This window comes from Gossypium hirsutum, chromosome A03 (assembly GCF_007990345.1).
Source record: "Gossypium hirsutum isolate 1008001.06 chromosome A03, Gossypium_hirsutum_v2.1, whole genome shotgun sequence".
Lineage (NCBI taxonomy): Eukaryota > Viridiplantae > Streptophyta > Magnoliopsida > Malvales > Malvaceae > Gossypium > Gossypium hirsutum.
Genome location: NC_053426.1, coordinates 100724861 through 100734990, shown reverse-complemented (window position 1 = coordinate 100734990; position 10130 = coordinate 100724861). Strand labels below are relative to the sequence as shown.

The 10130-nt window shown below is 36.3% G+C and overlaps 1 non-coding gene across 1 annotated transcript; it reads right to left on the bottom strand.

The window, feature by feature from the left end:
- Window positions 1-417: 417 nt before the first annotated feature.
- Window positions 418-524, bottom strand: LOC121227781 (small nucleolar RNA R71). Its single transcript, XR_005925304.1, has one exon. It is a non-coding gene; the product is annotated as a small nucleolar RNA R71 (small nucleolar RNA).
- Between the last annotated feature and the right edge of the window lie 9606 nt (window positions 525-10130).

Genomic DNA, 10130 nt, shown 5'->3' with positions numbered 1-10130 from the left:
CAAGACAATCAGCTACCTCTTGCAATTACAGTTAATCAAAATCCTGCTCCACGCACTATGTATGATTATGCTAAACCTTCTTTAATATGAACTGAATCAAGCATAGTTAGACCTGCTATAGCTACAAATACTTTTGAACTAAAACCTAACACTATTCAAATGATACAGTAATTTTTTCAGTTTGATGGTTTGCAGGATGAGGATCCCAACGCTCATTTAGCAAACTTCTTGGAACTATGTGATACATTTAAAATTAATGGTGTTTCTGATGATGCCATTCGTCTTCGGTTATTACCATTTTCATTGAGAAACAAAGCTACACAGTGGTTGAACTCATTACCACGAGGGACAATCACTACTTGGGAACAAATGACCGAAAAATTTCTATTAAAATATTTCCTGCCGGCTAAAACGGCTAAATTACGTAATGATATCTTTTCGTTTGTGCAGATGGACTTAGAAACTCTTTACGATGCATGGGAGAGATACAAAGACTTACTAAAAAGGTGCCCTCACCATGGGTTACCGCTTTGGCTACAGGTTCAAACGTTCCATAATGGCCTAAATCCTTTGACTCGACAAATGGTTGATGCAGCTGTTGGCGGAACCATCAATAATAAAACACCTGAAGATGCCTATGAGTTTATAGAGGAGATGTCACTAAATAACTATCAGTGGCAAGTCATGAGGACTAAGCCAACTAAAACAATAGGTGTTTATAACGTCAATTCAGTTACTATGCTGTCAAACCAAGTAGAACTTCTAAATAAAAAGATTGATGGTTTACTTGGTTCTACTCAGGTACATCCAGTAATGAGGTGGGAGACAAATGGATGAGGAGCATGCACATAATATCAACCCTTCAACCCTAGCATCGAGGAGGAACAAGTCCAATATATGGGTAACAATAACTCTCGATCCTAAAATAACCCATTTAGTAACAATTACAATGTAGGTTGGAGGAACCAACCCAATTTCCCGTAGGGTAGTCAATGAAATCAAAGACCACAACATCCTCCGGGTTTTGAACAACCACCCTATCAACAGGAAAAGAAATCGAACCTTGAAAAGATGCTCTCAAAGTTTATATCGGTGTCAGAAACCCATTTTCAGAATACTGAGACAGCACTTAAAAATCAACAAGCATCGATCTAAGGGCTCGAAACTCAAATAGGCCAGCTTTCCAAACTAATCTCCGAATGACCACAAGGTAGCTTGCCAAGTAATACTGAACCCAACCCAAGGGAACAGCTCAACGCAATTAATATTCAAGATGACGAAGGAGTCGTTGAGCTTGAACCAGAACCGAGGCAAGAAACTGTGGTAAACAAAGGTCAAGGTGAGGTAGGTCATAATAAAAACAAATCAGTGAATGTCGAATATAAACCTCGTGTACCATACCCCAACGTGACAAAGAAAGGCCGCTCAGATAAACAATTTGGTAAATTCCCTAAACTCTTAAAAAAATGACACATTAACTTACCGTTTATTGAAGCTCTGTCGTAGATGTCAAACGCAATGAAATTTTTAAAGGAGCTTTTTAGCAAATAAGCAGAAGTTGGACGAGGCATCATATGTGGAGCTAAACGCAGTGTGCTCAGCTATTCTGCAAAATTAGCTACCAAAAAAATTAAAAGATCTATGGAGTTTTACAATTCCTTGCTTAATTGGTAGTTTAGATGTTAATAATGCATTAGCTAATTTAGGGGCTAGTATCAACGTCATGCCTTACAAAATGTTTAAGCAACTAGTCTCGGGAAACCCAAACAGACTAGGATGAGCATTCAATTAGCAGATAAAACTATAAGATTCCCTAGGGTTATTATTGAAGATGTGTTATGTAACGCCCCCACACCCGAGACCATCGCCGGAGTCGAGCTTGAGGGGTTATCGAACAATATTTATCAAATTAAGAACTTCAAATCATTTATTTCTACATTCACAGCTTTCTAACTACCCGTGTCACAGTTACAAGAAAAATCATATCTCGAGTTACGAAACTCAAAATCTAGATCCGTAAATTTTCTCCAAATCTAAAATCATATATCTAATTACTAATTTGTTTCTAGAATTTTTGGTTGGGCCAATTAGTACAGTTTATTAGTTAAAGTCTCCCCTGTTTCAGGGTTCAACCGCTCTGACCTCTGTGTATTACGAATCAGATATTTATCTATACAGAAATTAAATGACTATGAGGTTTGTTTCTCTTACAACTAGACTCAATAAATAACCTTTACATAAAAAGAAAAACTTCTAATTATTTTTTTAAAATTTATTATGAATTTTTAAAGTCAGAACAGGGGATCCAAAAATCACTCTGACCCTGTTTCACAAAAGTTTAAATATCTCATAAAATATAATTTATATGCCTGTTTTGTTCAATCCACATGAAAATAGACTCATTAAGATTCAATTTCATAACTTACTCATCATTTAGTTCCATTTATACTATTTTTAGTGATTTTTCAAATTCATGTCATTGCTGCAGCAATATTCTGTTTTAAGGCAAGTTTCATCTTTCCATGAATTTTTATGAACTAGATAACCTATTAAACTTCCATAATATCAAACATGATCTAAATTAGCCATCACCATGACTTATCAATATCAAACATTTTCTCAACCAAACATGGCCATATCATAAAATTATTTACACAAAATAAGTATATTTCTATACATGCCATACTTAAGTTTTACAAGCCATTTACCCAGATGAAAGTCCTTTGGATAGTGTGATCGAACCTTCGACCCGTCCAGATTCCCGAGCTGGCTTGTTCAAAACTACAGTAAATAAAGAGGAGGGAGTAAGCATAAATGCTTAGTAAGTTCATATGTAAATAACAAGTAACATAACAATACAAATATACCAAACAACTTTAGCATGGTATCACCAAAACATATATCACATTTCTAAACATCATTCCTCATCTTACCACCTTATCATTTTTGTATCTATTTTCAACCCGAGGGTTAAGAACATACCTGTCCAAAGTGTCCATTTCACAACACTTACCAAAACGTCGCTTGCATCTTAAGTGTTCTTCCATTTCACTAGAAATTTCACCCGTTGAACACATCCGAATACAACTCGGATACACGGATAATTTGCACATAAGTGCCTCATATGTAATCAAGCTACCACGTAACCCGCCCATAAGTGAACTCGGACTCAACTCAACGAGTTCGGATGCCTAGTTACATTTCACGAACTCGGACTCAACACTCAACGAGCTCGAGCGTTCACATCAATAAGTGAACTCGGACTCAACTCAACGAGTTCGAACATTCGCATCCATAAGTGAACTCGGACTCAACTCAACGAGTTCGGATGCTCAACCATCCTAGTGACATGTCACTTGTATCCTAATCTATTCCTAAGGTTCAAACGGGCATTTTCCTCGATCACACATCTTTGCCGTCTTCCACGGAATATCGAAATCGGTACTTCGGTGATAGTTCATACGCATCAAGTAATTCACATAATTACATATTATTCAACAATAACCACAAAGCATAATATTTCATGATAATAATCAGCATCATATCATATAAACAACATTAAATTGCTTAAAATGACAATTATGTTACTACATTTACACATGAACTTACCTTGGTACCAAAATATAAAGATTTTGCAATTTAGTCCACAATCTTTTCTTTTCCTCGATCGCGACTTGAATCTCGTTTTTCTTGATCTATAATACCAAATTAATCTTATTTAATACATACATTCATCAAAACAGCATTTAATACGAACTTTGGAAAAATTACACTTTTGCCCCTAAACTTTTGCATAATTACACTTTTGCCCCTAGGCTCGGGAATTAAACTTTATTCCTTATTCTTATGTTTTATAACATGCTGATCATTTTTCCCTTCTACGGCAACATCAAATTCTCTCTCTAACATATACTTGTGACTATTAGGTATTTTGTCGATTAAGCCCTTTTTACTCGTTTTCACTCAAAACCGAGTAGCACAAGTTGTCTAACATAATTTAAAACCTCATATTCTATCATAAAACATCAAAATACAGAAATTTCACCTATGGGTATTTTTCCAAATATAAACCCTAGGTTGAATTATTGCTAACATAAGCTTAATCGAGCTACCGGGATTCCAAAAACGTAAAGAACATTAAAAACGGGGCTTGGAATCACTTACTATGGAGCTTGGAAGCTTGAAACAAACCCTAGCTATGGAGAACCCTTGAAATTTCGGCCTAATGAAGAAGATGGACAAAAATTGGCTTTTAATTTTGTTTTTAATTCAGTTTAATAACTAAATGACCAAAATACCCTTACTACTAAACTTTCCAAAAATTCCTTCCATGTCCTAATTTTGTCCATGAACTTAAAACTGGTCAAATTGCTATTTAAGACCTCCTCATTAATATTCAAAAACAATTTCATACTAAAAACTTCTAGAATGCAAGTTTTGCAACTTATTCGATTTAGTCCCTACTTTCAATTTAAGCACTTTAGGCATAGAATTTCATCACAAAATTTTCACACAATCATGCAATCATATCATAATCATCAAAATAATTATAAAATTATTATTTCTATCTCGAATTTGTGGTCACAAAACCACTATTCCGATTAAGCCCTAATTCAGGATATTACAACTCTCCCCCCCTTTTAAGGATTTTCGTCCTCGAAAATCTTACCGGTAAACAGGTGTGGATATTGGTTTCTCATAGTTTCTTCAGGTTCCCATGTAGTCTCTTCTACCCCATGCTTTTGCCACAACACTTTCACAAGTGCAATACTTTTATTTCTTAGTTGTTTGACTTCTCGAGCTACAATCTTAATCGGTTCTTCTTCATAAGTCATATCCGGTCGTAGTTTAACTTCTGTCGGTGAAATTATATGTGAAGGATCCAAACGATACCGATGTAACATAGATACATGAAACACATCATGAATCTTCTCTAATTCAGGTGGTAACGCTAGTCGATATGCTACCGGTCCAACTTTTTCAATTATTTCATACGGTCCAATAAAACGCGGACTTAACTTGCCCTTTCGTCCAAATCTAAGGACTTTCTTCCATGGAGACACTTTCAAAAATACCTTATCACCAACTTGAAACTCCATTTCTTTTCGTTTCAAATCCGCATAAGATTTCTGTCTATCTGAAGCAACTTTCAAACAATCTCGAGTCACTTTCACATTTTCTTCGGTTTCTTTTATTAAATCAACTATATAAATCTGACTTTCCTTGAGTTCAGTCCAATACAATGGCGTCCGACATTTATGACCATATAATGCTTCATAAGGTGCCATCTTCAAACTTGTCTGATAACTATTATTATAAGCAAATTCTACCAATGGTAAGTACCTTTCCCAACTATATTGAAATTCCAATACGCAAAATCTGAGCATGTCTTCAAGAATCTGAATTACTCTCTCTGATTGTCCATCAGTTTGTGGATGAAAGGCAGTGCTGAAATTTAACTTTGTACCTAATGCTTCTTGCAACTTTTTCCAAAACCGTGAGGTAAACCTCGGATCTCTATCTGAAATGATTGATAAAGGTATCCCATGAAGTCTAACAATCTCTCAAATATACAATTCAGCTAACTTATTAAGAGAATAATCTGTACGTACCGGAATAAAATGAGCCGATTTAGTCAGTCTGTCAACTATTGCCCAGATGGCATTTTTCTTCCCTGGAGTTAACGGCAACCCTGATATAAAATCCATAGTAATCTGATCCCATTTCCATTTAGGAACCATAATAGGCTGAAGTAATCCCGAAGGTACTTGGTGTTCATCTTTCACTTGTTGACAAACTAAGCACTTTGATACAAACTCGGAAATATCTCTTTTCATTCCACTCCACCAGTACATTTTCTTCAAGTCATTATACATCTTCGTACTGCCCGGATGAACCGCTAAACAACTATTATGTGCTTCATGCAAAATCTTTTGAATCAACTCATCATTTTTTGGTATACAAATCCGATTTTTAAACATCAAACAACCATCAAAACCGATTCTGAAATTTGATCCCGTATCAGCTTCACACTATTTTCTTTTGGCTAGCAAATCTTGATCATTTTTTAAGCTTCAGAAATCTCTTGTAAAAACATCGGTCTTGCTCTTAACTCTGCTAGAATCGAACCATCATCTAAAATTTTCAACTGAGTGTTCATAACTCTCAAAGCAAACAACAACTTTCTGCTTAAAGCATCAGCAACCACATTCGCTTTTCCCGGATGATAATCGATAACAAGCTCGTAATCTTTCAATAACTCTAACCATCTTCGCTGTCTCAAATTCAAGTCTTTTTGTGACATCAAGTATTTAAGACTTTTGTGATCGGTATATACTCGGCACTTTTCACCATACAAATAATGTCGCCAAATCTTCAAAGCAAATACCACCGCAGCCAATTCCAAATCGTGAGTAGGATAATTCTTCTCATGAGGTTTAACTGTCTCGAAGCATAAGCCACCACTTTTCCTTCTTGCATGAGTACACACCCCAAACCATTTATTGAAGCATCACTATACACCACAAATTCTTTACCTGATTTGGGTTGTATCAACACTGGTGCTTCAGTTAATAACTTTTTCAATTCTTCGAAACTCTGTTGACATTCTTCCGTCCATTCAAATTTAACATCCTTTCGGAGTAGTCTAGTCATAGGAGCAGCAATTATAGAAAATCCATTTACGAACCGCCTATAATACCCAGCTAGCCCCAAGAAACTTCTAACTTCAGTTACGTTTTTCGGTGGTTTCCAATCAACAATGGCTGAAATTTTACTAGGATCAACCCGTATACCATCACCTGAAACAATATGACCCAAAAATCCAACTTCCCGGAGCCAAAATTCACTTTTACTAAACTTAGCATACAGCTGCTTATCTCTCAAAGTTTGCAAAACTATCCTCAAATGCTCAGCATGCTCTGTCTCATCTTTTGAATAAATTAAAACATCATCTATAAACACCACAACAAATCTGTCCAGGTATGGCCGAAATATGCGATTCATTAAGTCCATAAACACAGCAGGAGCATTTGTCAACCCGAACGGCATAACTAAAAATTCATAATGACCGTACCTTGTTCTAAAAGCAGTTTTAGGCACATCTGACTCTTTTACTCGCAGCTGATAATACCCAGATCTCAAGTTAATCTTTGAAAACCATGTCTCTCCTTTTTGCTAATCAAACAAATCATCAATTCTCGGCAACGGATACTTGTTTTTGATTGTCACCTTGTTTAATTGCCGATAATCAACATATAATCTTATAGAACCATCCTTCTTTTTCACAAAAAACACGGGAGCACCCCAAGGTGAAAAACTCGATCTCACAAAGCCTTTATCAGTCAACTCTTGCAACTGCGACTTTAATTCTTTCAACTCTGTTGGTGCCATTATATATGGAGCAATCGAGATCGGAGCTATTCCCGGTATCAAATCTATACCAAATTCTACTTCCCTGACTGGAGGCAAACCCGATAATTCTTCTAGAAATACGTCTGTAAATTCACACACAATCGGCACTGATTCAACTTTCTTTTCAACTTCTTTTGTATTAATTACATACGCCAAATAAGCTTCATAACCCTTTCTCAAATATCTCTGAGCCGACATCGAAGAAATCATACTAGATAATGCCTCTGATTTGTCTGGCTCAACCCGTAGAATTTCACCATTTTCACACTTTAATTCTATAACCTTTTCTTTGCAATTTATTATAGCATCATGCAATGTCAACCAATCCATACCCAAAATAACATCAAATTCATCAAACGGCAACAACATCAAGTCGGCCGGAAAGTAATGACCCCGAATCATTAAAGGGCATTTCTTACTTACTTTATCAACTATCACGCATTTGCCTAGTGGATTCGACACTCTAATCATAAATTCTGTGTTCTCAACAGGTATATTCATACTAGACACCAGTTTCATGCATACATATGAATGAGTAGAACCAGGATCAATCAAAGCAATAACATTAATATCATAAAGAGAAAATGTACCGGTAATCACATCGGGTGAGGAAGCATCTTCACGTGCTTTAATAGCATAAGTTCTAGCCGGAGCTCTTCCCTTAGATCTAACTGCTGCATCTCTGGCTACATTCTTACTGCTTGTTTCACTTCCAGCTTTTCTCGGATACCTTCCCCTCGAGTTTGCACCACTAGCTTTTACACTCTGAAATTTTTCTTTCTCAGCTCTCTCTGGGCAGTCTCTAATAAAATGATCTGGACCACACCGCTGGCACTCGGGTTTAACAAATCTCGTATTTCCCACACTAGCCGCAGAAGTAGTCTGAGATTTAGGACCCACATTCTGCTTCTTAAAATTTCCATATGATTGCCCAGCTGAAACTTGGGAACGAGGATTCATATTTCTTGACTTTCCGGGTTGCTGTGAAGGTGCATTACTCATTGGTCTTTTCTTCCAATTTCGTGTTTCAGATTCTACCTTTTTCTTTTCCTTCAGTAGTTCTTTAGCCTTACAAGCTCGATCAACCAGTACTACCATTTCTTTCAGTTCAAGGATCCCGACAAATACCTTAATGTCTTCGTTGAGCCCGTCTTCAAATCGTCGGCACATCTTGGCTTCTGTAGGAACATATTCCCTGGCATACTTACTCAATCGAACAAAATCTCTTTCATATTCTGAGACTGTCATATTACCTTGCTTCAGCTCAAGAAACTCTTTACATTTCTGATCAATAAATCTTTCACTAATATATTTCTTCCGAAACTCTTCTTGAAAGAATTCCCAGGTTACCCTCTCGTTCGGTACCACCGAAATCAAAGTCTTCCACCAATTATAGGCTGAATCTCTCAACAAAGATGTAGCACATTTCAAACATTCTTCAGGTGTACAAGATAATTCATCAAATACCCGGACAGAATTTTCAAGCCAGAACTCTGCTTTCTCTGCATCATCATCAATATTTGCTTTAAATTCTTCAGCCCCTTGTTTACGAATTCTATCAACGGGGGTTCTATGAAATTTTATCATATCCACTCCTTGAGGTATCGGAGGCATAGGTTGAGGAATTGGGGGAGGTGGGGGAGGTCGTACATTTGGGTTCGTACGAACCAACTTAGTGTACCATGCACTCATCATTTGGAGAAAGGCTTCTCGATCCCTTTCTCCTCCTCCCTGACCAACAGTAGGAGGTGGGTTTTCAGTCGGCCCTGCCCCTTCAGCCGAGGCTAGCGCATTACTCTCTACTTCATCTGCCACAGCTGGATCGGGATCCATTTACTATATAAAAATCATTTAAAAAGGTCAGAAGTCGTCACACTATCACAATTCATACATATGGCATGCATAGCAAAATCCGTACATACAACATGTAGTCCGAGAACCGACTAAACCTGCTCTGATACCACTAAATGTAATGCCCCCACGCCCGAGACCATCGCCGGAGTCGAGCTTGAGGGGTTACCGAACAATATTTATCAAATTAAGAACTTCAAATCATTTATTTCTACATTCACAGCTTTCTAACTAAACGCGTCACAGTTACAAGAAATATCATATCTCGAGTTACGAAACTCGAAATCTAGATCCATAAATTTTCCCTAAGTCTAGACTCATATATCTATTTATTAATTTTTTCTAGAATTTTTGGTTGGGCAAATTAGTACAGTTTATTAGTTAAAGTCTCCCTTGTTTTAGGGTTCGACTGCTCTGACCTCTGTGTATTACGAATCAGATATTTCTCTATACAGAAATTAAATGACTATGAGGTTTGTTTCTCTTAAAACTAGACTCAATAAAGAACCTGTAAATATAAATAAAAACTTCTAATTATTTTTGTAAAATTTATTATGAATTTTTAAAGTCAGAACAGGGGATCCAGAAATCACTCTGGCCCTGTTTCACAAAAGTTAAAATATCTCATAAAATATAATTTATATGCCTATTTTGTTCAATCCACATGAAAATAGACTCATTAAGCTTCAATTTCATAACTTACTAATCATTTAGTTACATTTATACTATTTTTAGTGATTTTTCAAATTCATGTCATTGCTGCAGCAATATTCTGTTTTAAGGCAAGTTTCATCTTTCCATGAATTTTTATGAACTAGATAACCTATTAAACTTCCATAATATCAAACATGATCTAAATTAGCCAT